This window comes from Beta vulgaris, chromosome 2, assembly GCF_026745355.1.
Source record: "Beta vulgaris subsp. vulgaris cultivar EL10 chromosome 2, EL10.2, whole genome shotgun sequence".
Classification (NCBI taxonomy): Eukaryota; Viridiplantae; Streptophyta; class Magnoliopsida; order Caryophyllales; family Amaranthaceae; genus Beta; species Beta vulgaris.
Window position 1 is genome coordinate 11065886 of NC_079203.1, and position 13760 is coordinate 11079645.

The window sequence follows — 13760 nt, forward strand, 5'->3', positions numbered from 1 at the left end:
GCACAAATATGGGTGCGTATGCCTCACATGATATTCTAAGCCACGAGCAACAAAACATCACCACCAAGCCTTAACCAATACCAACAACCATCATCGAAATCAAACTATCGTCTACACAAGCCAACGTTCACACCCGTGCACTTCGCAAGCACTAGATGTATCCGAAACTTACATTACCGTATCGGAAAAAGGGGCCCCATCTCCCAGTGGCGTATCCAGGAATTACGGGATGGGGGTACAAATAAGATAAAATCAAATAAAACAAAATACAATGCTAGAGTTAAGTAGACTAAAAATTCAACTTTTGTGATTTTCCTCCATCTCTCTTCTAAAAAAATTCTAAACTTTTGTTTTTCATCTTCGAAATTTAGTATAATGTAAACACATTATTAGATATTAATTTCAAAGTCCCTAATTTTAACTTACAATTCACAAGACACAACATCACATTCCGAATTCTCATAACCTCTATTTCAATTTCACAATTTATAATCTCTAACTTGAATTCAAGAAATCTCAATCTCCATATTTCACAACTACACAACATCTAATTTCCCTTTCATAATTTCTGATATCAATTCAAAATATCAATTCACATCTGATTTTAAATTCACAACTTCTAATCATATTCCAAATTTCATTAAAGAAATTGGAAAGTCTATAAATTAACAAAAATAAACAAAAATTTGGGAAAAATGTACCTATAACTGATGAATTTGTTAAATTAGAGGAAATCACTCCTTAAAAAGAAGGCTAAGATAACAGATTTTCATAATACCAGTGCAAGAAAACCAGTGCCAGAAAAAAAGAATGTTAAACTGAGACAAAGAAAGAAAGGAGCCCACAGGTGAGAGAAAGAGAGAGGAGAGAGAAACTGAGAAAGAGAGAGAAACTAAGAAAAAGAGATAGGAGAGGAGGAGAAAACCACTGCGGGCACTGCCATAATAGTTAATACAGTAACTTTTTTTTCTTTTAGTTTTTATTCTCTTTAATATGTTTTTGGGGGAATGGGGGTACAGCTGTACCCACTGTACCCCCTGTACATCCGCCCCTGCCATCTCCGAGGAAATCAATTAGAGCCGATGTTAGCACAATGTACTAAGGCTTGGCATAGCCCAAGCCATGCCACGACTCATGTCGAGGAGCACCTAGTAACAAAGGCACCCTATGGTCTCCCCACCCATGAGTTAGCACCATCCCCTGAAGAGGCTTAACTGTGAGAAGATATGGGATATCTAATGAACGTTCATTTGATGACAACTCCACAAGGGCATGATCTTACTTCGATAATGCCCAAAGGCGTCATGGCATTAGCCACACATCTCACGCTTTTGCTATAGCTGCATCCGCCCAATAGAGTTATATGCGGAACACCCACCATAGGATCGCTTGATCCACCAAAGGACTAAACCTTTTATGATCACACCCACCATTGAGTCTCTTGATTCACCATAAACCAAGACTTAGAATATTTCACCTAACTCACCATAGAGAGAGGACTTATATATTGGAATAATACCACCATATAGTGGCGGATCTTGGAACTTTTGTTATTGGGGGCCAATACCTACTTTATACTTTTAGTTGATATCTATTTATTTGGATTGCTAACAAGTATCGGATACGGGTGCGAATTCAAGTATGTGCGGGGTATAAGTAATATATACGAGTATAAATTCCGGTATCTGATTCGGCAAATCTAAAAAATAGAGATCCCAGAACATGGATATGAGGGTGCAACTTTTTCTTTGTAGTTATATATTTATTTAATTTTTAAATAATTTTCAACTTCGCAAAAAGACAAATAGAATAGCCAAAAGTTTAAAGTTTTAAAATGCATAATGTAAGAAAAATTGGTTAAGAATAAAAAAATCAATAATAATTAATCAATAAAAGAAAAGAAAAAACCCCTTAAAAAAGAAAAAAAAAGAAGAAAGAAATGTTATTAAAGTAGGAATGAGAAAGATGTCATCTTCACGTCAAGTGCAAGCATCAATAGTGGTCCCGAATTGACAGTTGACAGTTGTGTACTTCCCTATTTTTTCTTCCCCTTTCTAATACACGGTGTATAGTGTTTATTTTGTTGCTCAACAAATTTAGGTTTTTTTCTTAATGGGCTGAGCAAATTAGTAATGTTGTGATTTTATACCAAAATCTTTTAGGGGCAGGCCCAGTCCTGCCCCTTAAAAGATCTGCCCGTGCCACCATAGTTGTCCAAACACTTAGCCTCACGTGACAACCATGATTCAAGTGCTAGTGATCCCCATAGATCAACAACCACCAATGCATGTGTAGGACATGGCGTGCCCAAACCAGACACAAAAACTAAGGGTCTTACAAACCTCCCCCACTTTTAAGTATTTGACAATGATAGGCTGTCAAAAATTATTCGTGCAAAATCTTCTAACAATGTAGTAGGGTAAGTAGGGTAGAATCCATAGAGAAAGGGTCTTTTCAAATCTAGCTTCTAAATTATGGGAAAAATAAACAAGAACATAAATATTATAATTAAGGTTCTAAACTAATCAAATTACGAAAAGCAAACTCAAAAAGATATGGGGCAATGGTTCACCACGTTCATATTTATAATACATCAAAATATCATCAACAATTCAACTAATTAGATATCTAGAGTATGGGTTGATCCTACGGTCGGGTCGTAGCTAGCACTCTCAAATCAACATATGCAGTATGGCCGCTAACATAATCAGAATTGCTAATTGCAGGTAAGCCTCTAAAAAGTACTTTCTCTCGATCTATGACTATTTATTAACAATATGTAATCAGATAATGGATCAGGTTGCAAGATTACCAATAAAAGCACTAATTAATTATAGATATCAATTAACCAAACCATAAAAAACATCAATCAAGATTTACAATATATAAACTTGGATTCCCTAACCCTAGAAAATAAGACTACTTAATCATGAAATAAACAATAGAATCTAAATCTAAAAAGAAAAGTATAATTAAAGAAATCAATGAAAGACACTAATAAATCTCATAAATTATTGAAGAAAAAGAGATACTAGGGTTCGCAACTAAAAACTAAAGAGAAAAAAAAGAATAAAAGTAAACTAAACCTAATCAATACAAATAACGTGAAAAAAGAGGAGGAGAAAGAAAGAGAGTTTTACTAATCTAAAGCAATACTAAATAACCTAATATGACTAGGAAAGTAATGTACAAAGACAAGGAAATTCAAAATATTAATTAAATGGGTGGTTTAGTGATCCGCACGTATGGTAGCAGATTCCTGCAGAAACATTGCAATCTTCCGAAAGGCATAACTCCTTGCCGAGAAGTCTACTCGGGGTGTGCCACCTATTGTTGGAAACCTCTTCATGTCTAGTCTCCACATCTGCTAGTATTATTCGATTCTTTGAAGCACATAACAATCTATGGTCAGAAGAGTACTCATGACTCCTTTTTCACATATCTTCTAATGTTTTTCCTCTTTATTTTCGCTCAAACTCGTACTAATTATACTCCATGATGATCCTTATCATTGTAGCTTATTTGAAATGCTCCTAATCCTCATATTTTAGCTAATTATACTTTAAATATGTTCTCAATCCTTGAGATTCATCAAAAATACGAAAACACACCTAATAGGAGTATAATAGCATAACTTAAGAATATAATGCAATGATGAACCTAAATATGAATCTAAATGCTCTAAAATGCAACCTAAATGCACCTAAAAACTATATATGAATATTACTTATCAGATGACCTCATCAAACGTACATGGATCCAACACTATGCACAACTATGATCCAACACAAAGTCGCCAACTAGATCTGAAATTCGCAGGCGCAAATTCGAAACCTCTTAATGAAACCTTCATTCAACCAAACCAAAATATCCTTCAATCTAATTTCATTTGCTTATATCTCTTGGTAGTAAACCAAGTGTCACCATTGATAGATACAAGTCATCCTTCACACTTTAGCTTTGCCATCTGCGTCCAGCAACTTCAATGATCCGATGCTTGCCGAAAGGTCTTCCTCTTTAGATGAACCATCGTTTCCACCTTCACACATGATTGTTGCAATCTTTTAACATTTTAGATCCCTTAATTTTTGGACGAAGAGCAAATAATGAACGAGTTCTAACTTTACGCCTAATTTTTTTTATCTAATCCCTTTTCGGACGTACATTATATTTTTTGGAATTGGATATTGATATTATGGATGTGGATGTGGCTGGGATAAATTTGATCTTGTTTATGATATGTATAGTAGAATTATGAGATTGGTTAACTTATTTTGTGATATAAAATTTTTAAGAGGTTTGTAATATCATATTCAATTGGTTGGTTTTCATATATGGGTTGCGTATTATACATGTATATGAATTTGTTGAATTGTATGTGCTACTGCAAGTAGTAGGTGGGTGTGAGAAAAGATAATATGATTATTTAAAAAAAAAGCAATTATCATAGATAACGGTTATATGTAAAATCTGTTATATTTGTTATATGGAAACATACGCTTGAACAGGGAAGAGTTGTGTTTGCTTTTAACAAAGATAACAGTTTTTCAAGATACATGTTAAATTTTCCTTCTTCCAAATTATCATATAATATCAAACTTAACGTGTATTTAAAAAATGTTTAATCTAGCCGTATAACATGTATTACAAATCACTATTCTATTTTCTCTCCCAAACATAAGACTTTCATCAGGTGTTATGTTTACTTTACATTACGCTGACTTGGAAAACGCCTCAAAAATATTATGTAAAGCCTTATTTAACAATTATATTTGCCCTTTTTGTGGTAGTGCGGAAAATTTCGCCAAGTTTCACCCTAATTTGAGATAGCAAAAGATAGCCATAAAGATAAAACACAAGGTATGAAGAATACGCAAAGCAATGCAACAATAACTCAAGAGGTTTTTGGTAATACTTCATTAGCGATTTGGCCTGCGGTTAATGCCATTAATGAGGCTTTGAGAGCTTACAAAATAACACCATTAAATCAAAATGTGAGTGTGATTGATATCCCTATGAGTACTACTTCAACTCCAGAAGTAATGGTGCAAGAGAATAACATTACTCCAGAGAGGCCTCAACAAAAACCTGATGAAAATATGAACCACGGGTACCTGATGTAGAGAATGTAAGGAAAGATGTTGAGTGAAATAGAGCTACTAAGAAGCGGGTGCTGCTAGGAGATTGGAGTTGATGTCTCCACCTAAATGGTCTGATGCTTCTGACGGTAAGTCTCTTACTTATAGCCAAAGGAGTGGCACTCAAATTTATTCCTCCTATGGTGAAGGAAGGTAAGAAATTTGCTCAACTTGATCGAGCTGAGTTAGATAAGTTGTCTAAAACTTGGTCACTGCTGTTATTTTGTATGTTGTGGGTCAAACTCCATCCATTACAGCTCTAATTAGATATGTTGAACAATAATGAGACCATGTTGCTAAGCCTAAAATTTATGGGAAATTCTCTCTGGTAGCTCTCAACTTTTTTTTTTCTTTCCTTGGTAGCTTTTCTTATGGGTTAATCTCCCCGGTAGCCCTAACTTGATTAAAATGTTAGTAAAATAGGATTATTTAATGAAAAACGTTTAGTCTGTGGTAAAAACGTTAATTAGTGAGTAACCCACCCTATTAGTTTGACCCATGTTTCCACCACCCTGTCCCAACAACGCTCCCTACCCACCACTACCTAGCAGCCCCCCTCCCCAACCCCCGCCCATCCCCTGCCCTACCCCCACCCCAGTACCCACATCAGTTTCCCTACCCCCCGCAGCACCCCACCGATTTCCCCACCCCCGCAGCACCTCATCGATTTTCGCACCTCCCCCCCTCCCCCCCGGTCGATTTCTAGGCTCGCGTGGGCTTTTGGGTTGTTCCACTTCATGAATATTGACGAGGTTGGGGTTTAGGTGCAAAATCTGACTGGGGTGGGGGGAGGATACGAAAATCGACGGGGGTGGGGGAGGGGAAATCGGCGGGATGCTGCGAGGGTGGGGAAAACGACACAGGTGCTGGGGTGGGGGAGGGGAAGGGGTTGCGCAGGGATTGGGGAGGTGGCTGTTGGGCGGTGATGGGAGGGGGGTTGTTATGGTTAGGGAGGGGTGGTGGTGGGAGAGGGTTAGGTTTAGGGTTTAGCGTTAATTTAAGCACTCACTAACAACAATTTAACGGTTGAATTGCAATTAAACCTACAGAATTAGCATGTGCATTAACTTAGGAATACCAGGGGCATTAGCCCTTAAGAAAAAAGCTACCAAAGAGAAAAAAAAAAGCTAAAGGTTACTATAGAGAATTTTCCTGTTTTCTACATGATAGAGGCTATTTTATTATTAAGTTTGGCTCTATTGATGATAGAAATAAAATTATTTATGTTGGTCCTCACATGATTAATAGTAGGTCGATGGTGATTAAGGCCTAGACACCTGATTTTGAGTTTCAGATAGGAATCCTTAGGGTTATACCTCTTTGGATTAAGTTATATAATTTATCTCTTAATTACTGGGGTCTAGACTCTCTGAGCAGAATAAGAAGTATGGTACGAGTCCCTCTTTTTGTTGATGAATGTACTACTCAACAGCAAAACATCACTTTTGCCTAAATGTTGGTTAAGATTGATGTCACTAAAGAATTACCTAAGAGGGTGTGTATTGAAGACGCTGCATGGATCGGCCATTGGTCAAGAGTTTCATTATGTATGAGAACCTTCTTATTGACTTAATGTGCTACTATTAGACATGATTGTACCAAAAAGTATAACATTCAGAGGATTAAAGAGAAGGAATGTGCTAAAATTGTGCATAAGTGGGTGCCTAAGCCAACACAACCACAGTGAAATGTTAGGAATCTTGTTACTGTAAGTGAAACTAATCAGGGCATACCTGATGAGGATCATAACCAGAAGAAGTCTAGGGGTGTATGTTGAACATGTTTCAGAGCAGTCTGGTGATAGTATAGGTATTGACAAGAGTTTAACTCAACCAGAAATTTCAGTCTGGAATATTGTGAGTAGAGGACATAAAGACAAAGATGTCATGGAGATTGTGGGGGCTAGATTTGTGACACACTTATAGTGGATGATGCTGGAGGTATCACATTCACAATTTTTCCAGGTTGATGATTGTGTTTACATGGAATATGAGAGGGTTGAATAACCCTGCTAAGCTAGGTGAAATAAAAAAGTTCACGGGGAAATATAGTATTTCACTTATGGCTTTGCTTGAAACTAGAGTGAAGTCTCATAATAAGGTAAAATTTTGAAGAAGTTTGGAAATCAATGGAAGTGGGTTCATAATTATGAAGCATGTGATAAAGGTACGATATGGATTGCTTGAAATTGTGCTTTTGTTACTCTTCAAGTTTTGCAGAAATCTACTCAGCTTATTCATTGATACATAGGGGACAAAAGTAGTGGAGATCATTTAATGTTTACTATTGTCTTTGGGTTACATATTAAGGAAGATAGATTAAGTTTATAGGTTGAGCTTAGTAAGCTAGACAAGAGTATTGTTGAGCAATGGTGTATTATGGAGACTTTAATGTTATTCTTTCTTCTGCTGATAAGATAAATGGTGTTCTTGCAACGATTCGATAGGCGGCTCAATCGGATAGATTCGATCAACAATACCCCCTGGAAACTTATAGGAGGTTTTATCCTCGTGCGACTCGAGCCTTAGCCATACCCGATTCTCAAAATACTTATTGGGAAGAACACGCAATAGATGTCATTTATCAACGGGGTCAGGTTCCAACGGAGCATCCCTAGGATCTTCGAGAGCAGGGACCACTCTCGAGGTATTTTATTAATATTTTTTCCTCTTTCCTCTTAAACTCATGACTTTGTTCGATTGCTTAATACCACTATCTTAGTGAGTGTAAAACCTGTGTCCATTTTTTCTCTTGATCTAATAAAGGAAGTGCTGATGCTAAAATTTATAGTAGAATTGATAGGTGTTTAGTTAACTCTCATTGGTTAGCTAAATATCCTAATCGAGTTATGGAGTATTTGAATCCTAGTCTCTCTGATCATTCCCCTTTGTTGCTTCAGTGAAAAATGTTCTCATATTTGTTAAAGCAGAGGAAGACCTTTTAAGTTTGTCAATTATATGGCTGACCATGATACATTCTTATCTCTTGTTGAGGAGCAGTTTCATATTAGAGTTAGAGGCATGTGTATCATGCAAAATATTTGGTTAAGCTTAAAAATGTGATGTTTATTCTGAAGCAGTTACATAAAATTGGGTTTGCAAACATGGAGCTAGGATTGATCAAGGTAGATCAGATTTACATATTATGCAATCTCAACTTCATCCTAGATGTCTAGTTCTAGCTCAATCTAAGAAAGATCACTCTCAACTGCTATACATAAATTCCTGATTATTAAAGAATTTGTTATAAGGCAAAAAGCATGGATTATGTTATTGAAACAAGGTGATTCAAATAACTCATCTTTCTTTCATGCCATGAAGGAAAGATTTATGCATAATAGTGTTGATATGCTTTTTATGGCCTCTAGTTACTAAATCTGAGGATATTGAAAATGAGGTGAACATATTCTATCATAGTTTGCTAGTTTCTGCTGTTATATTCTCCCTCCGTCCCATAATTTTTGTTATATTTTGCCATTTAGGTGTGTCCCTATTTAGTTCCTAGTCTTCCTACATTTGCAAAATATACTACAAATGGTAAAAAGTACCCACTCCTAAACCATTTACCCATTGAATTAAGCCCAACTAAAACCCAACATACCCACCTAACCTCATTTAATACCCACCCTCCCCCATTTAACCCTCCCCAACCGCCCCTGTAATACTCCCTTCCAAAACCCTAATTGCCTTTCACCGTCATTTCTCTCTCTCTTCTTCTAACTCTCTATCTCCTTCTGACTCTCACTTTCCTCTTTCTTCTTCTTCATCAAACCCTCAAATTTAAGGTTTGTTTGTTCAAATTTATCAAAAAAATCGTAGATTAATAATCTACGCCTTCCTGCGATTATTTTGAAACCAAAATTTAATTTTTTGAGTGAGTTTACATTTTGAGTCCCCTGTTTTTGCCGGTTTTCCATGGACGAGTTAACTCCAAACTTGAAGAAACGTCTCTTTTCTTTGCTTGATGAGTTTGATGCTGAGGCAAAAAGGCTAGGGTTTCAAAAAAGGTTCTGGATTTTGGGAATTTTTGCTGGTCTTGTGGTGCTCCTTCAAAGAAACCACCATATCTTGACTTTGATTGTCTAGAAACGCAAAAAAAAAAAATGGAAAAAAATGACGATCTCCTCCCTGAAGGCTTCGATTCATGGTGATCTTACCTTTGGTGGTATAAAAACCATCAAGAAATGGTTTATAAACGACCCCTTTCTGATTTTCATGGAGATCGGTCCACTCCTTAATTTTTTTAAAGTACTTTTTGAATCAAATACCTGTGGGATTGCGTTTAGAAGCATGATTTTCTTTGCGTTTTAGGTTGCATGTTTAGGGTTATGATTTCACTTCAATTATCTTGGTTGATTTAAGGATATCTTGCTTGATTTTGTTGATTTAAGTTTAGTATGCTTGATTTTGTTGATTTAACCTTAATTAGGCTCGCTTTTGTATATTTCTTACAAGATTTTGTTGCTTTAGGATTCAGATCTTGGTTCATATAACCTGATTTTCTTTGCGTTTTAGGTTGCATGTTTAGGGTTATGATTTCAGTTTAATTATCTTGGTTGATTTAAGGAGATCTTGCTTGATTTTGTTGATTGAAGTTGAGTATGCTTGATTTTGTTGATTTAACCTTGAATATGCTTGATTTAAGTTAACTGATACAAGATTTTGTTGATTGAAGCTTGATTAGACTTGATTTAAGTTAATCGGCGCTTCAATTTGTTGCTTTAGGGTTCATAATTTGATTTATATAACCTGATTTTGTATGCGTTTTAGGTTGCATGTTTAAGGTTATGATTTCAGTTTAATTTATTTGGTTTATTTAAGTTAATTAAAGGAGATTTAACTGATTTTCTTATTTTTGGCTGATTTAAGTTTATTTATGCAAATTTGTCTTCATTTTCTTGATATAAGTTGACTGAGGCTTGATTTAAGTTGATTAAGGCTTAATTTTGTTGTTTCATGTTGAGTAAGGCTTCATTTTGTTGTTTTAGGCTGACTGATGCATGATTTTGTTTGACTTTGCATTAATTTTGTTGTTTTAAGTTGAGTAATGGTTCATTTTGTTGTTTTATGTTGACTGATGCATGATTTTGTTTGACTTTGCCTTAATTTTGTTGTTTTAAGTTGTGTAAGGGTTCATTTTGTTGTTTAATGTTGACTGAGGCATGCTTTTGTTTCAATTGGCCTTAATTTTGTTGTTTTAAGTTTAGTAAGGCTTCATTTTGTTGTATTATGTTAACCGAGGCATGATTTTGTTTGACTTTGGCTTGTTTTTATTGTATTAAGTTTAATAAGGGTTCATTTTGTTGATTATGTTAACTTAGGCATGATTTTGTTTGACTTTGGCTGTTTTTGTTATTTTAAGTTGAGTAAGGGTTCATTTTGTTGTTTTATGTTGAATGATGCATGGTTTTGTTTGACTTTGCCTCAATTTTGTTGTTTTAAGTTAAGTAAGGGTTCATTTTGTTGTATTATGTTGACTGAGGCATGATTTTGTTTGACTTTAGCATGATTTTTTTGTTTTGAGTTTAGTAAGGCTTCATTTTGTTGTACTATGTTGACTGAGGAATGATTTTGTTTGACTATGGCTTGTTTTTGTTGTTTTAAGTTTAGTAAGGGTTCGTTTTTGTTATTTAAGGTTGACTGAGGCATGATTTTGTTTGACTTTGCCTTGTTTTTCTTGTTTTAAGTTTAGTAAGGCTTGATTTTGTTGTTTAATGTTGACTGAGGCATGATTTTGTTTGACTATGCCTTAACACTACAAGAAAATGCCCAGTCAACTACAGCTATATATGCAGCCACGGCCAATAAAACTGACGTTAAACATGTAATCAGCGACGGTTTACAGCCGACGTCGCTATCGACGGTTTTTAAAAAACAGCGTTGGCTTAAACGGTCGCTATAATCAACGACCGTGTTAAACCGTTGGTGATTTGAATTTTTTAATTTCTGCAATTGTAGTGGTTGGGCGACGGCTTGGAACCGTCGGTGCATTTACTGAAGCCGTCGCTGATGTTGACGACTTAAACCCACTCCCATTCAAACTCCCACTGATATTATAGTCGTTACTCGTTTCCTTTCTTCTCTTAAACAACCTACCAGCACTCAAGAAAACTGCCACGCACGCACTCAAAAAAAGTTGCCGGCGAAACTGCGACTAAATACAGGCAACTAAATACCGGAGACAGAAACATCTTGCTTCTTTCTCTCAAACAACCTCACAGGCACTCCAAAAAAAATTGAGGTGAGGCACGCACTCAGAAAAATCGCCGGCGGATCTGCCTTGAAGGCCATTCCTGCGAACGGCGACTCGACACCGGCGATAGAAACATCTTGCCGGCGGCAAATCCTACAGCTCTATGTTTATTTATTTTTTAATTTCTATTACCCTAAAAATTGAGTTTTTGGGATTGAAGGGACCCTGCCGCCGCGTGATTCACTCCGCCCTTCCGCCGCTACTGCGTAATTCAGCCCTTCCGCCGCTGACTCTGCCGCCTGCCGCCGCGTGTTCTTTCCAATCCAATCCGTAACTTCCCTCTTCAATCTCAAGTTTGTTGTTGTTTGTTAGTTTGAGTTTAATTTGCTGTTGGCTGCTCTATTCATGTTATTATTGTAATTTTTGATAGCAAGCTAAAACCCACAAAATTGAACCCGTGATTAGAATGATGAAATTGTGTTGTTGGTTGTTCAATTCATGTTATTGTTGTAATTTTTGTTGTTGGTTGTTCAGTCCATAAATGATATGACTTTTGCTTTTAGGATGGTTAATAATTGAAATTTGAATGAATAGAAGAGTATTACTCCTAATATGGAAGAAGTTTAGGGAGGAAATGGGTGAAATGTTGGAGGAAATAAGAAATTGTTGTTGATCACAGCGAAATTTCTCACTTCTAAAGGAGGGAAAGAGATAATGAAGTGAGAAGAGAAGAGAAGAGTTTTGAAGTTGATGTTGGTCTAAATTGTTTCAATGCTTTAAATCTGTAGTGTAGATTTTTAATTTAGATGTACTCCATAGTTTGTACTTTGTAGCACTAACTCACATAATCAATAGTTCTTATTTATGTAGTAGTAATATGGTTAGCAGGTAGTGATCAGTAGTTTTGGGATATGGTTGAAACCCAAAGGCGAACTTGCCCCTAGGTGAAAGCCAATGAGAGGCGTTTGTGGTGGCTGTGAGATATTGGCCAGTAGTTATTTGGCCGCTGTTTTGAGTATACATGGGTGATACTAATAGGAGGATCAGTGTAAGGACTGATACCATGTAAGATACAGGCTTAGCCATAGCAACAAACTGACGTTGTTCTAAATTTTTTGGAGACCAACTTGTTGATCATATGTAGGAAGTATTGATTTCACTAGAAGCTGAGATTAGGTTGTCAAAGAAAGAAAAAAAAAAGAAGCTAAGATGACTTTTCAACTATCAATTTCAAGAGTGAAGTATGGTTGTTTACTTATTTAAACTGTTGACTAGTTCTTAGCAAATGTTTTCACATTTTAATTACTTCCCCCTTTGTTTTTACAATAACTTTTTTTTATGAACTAGGGACACGATAAATCAATTGTAAACCCATGTTTAAGTTACATTTTTATGTTCTCAATGAGTTCTTTTTTAAGTACTCATATTGGAATTACTCTTTTATATATTAGTTTTACCATTCTAAAATGGTAACATTTAGTAGTAAAACATTGAGTTTAATGACAACAAGATACGATATATAAAAATGAATGTGATCCCCAATGAATAGATTGAAACACCATAGGAGATTTTTCACAACTCTAGTTCATTTTTTTTATCAAGGTGATTGTAAGTTTGTAACTCAGACAGATTTTGTGACATTTAGATTACTAAGAAAAAGAAACCATCTGAAACCGTTCAGACTGATTTTTGTCAAACTATTCATGTCATTCAATTGGTATAATTTTACATTAGTTTTGTGAGTTTAGGACCCGTTTGGTTGGTGGATTTCATGAGAGGAAAAGAGAATCATTGATTTTTTTTTTTAGATGGAATCATTTATCTAATTCCGTTTAAGTGAGTGTTTGCTTTGTGAATGTAGGTGGCCACACTCAACTGTCTCCTTGCCGCCAGACAATGTCGTCTCTCTACTGTGTCCTTGCGTTGGACTGCCCTGCCGCCTCTAGGTATGCTTTAATTTATTAGTTTATAATACTTTGAAGTGTAAGTTAGTGTATTAATTATCACAATAATTTATATGATGGTTTCTTTATTAAATGTTATAAAAGTTAAAAACTATATTATTATAACAATAATTAATTTACTGCACATTCCTTTATTTGTTACACTATCTGAAATATTTATATTTTTTTTGACATATTTGTTTTCGTGGAAAAAGTTTGGATAATGTTATAAATTTAATTTAAGTATTTAAATAAATATGTTTGCATCATCATGTATTTAGAATTGTAGAATTGTACGTATGTGGGTTGTTAATGACTATTGTGATTGAAATGATTTAGAATTGTAGAATTAGGCACCATGAAACGGAAGGAGCGTTGGTGGATGTATGATAGATATGAAATGGGTGTAACTTGAGGCCCGAGTTCTTGAGGGGGTTGATGAATTCATTGAATTTTGCAAAGTAAATCCTGAAAGCCCGATTTGGAT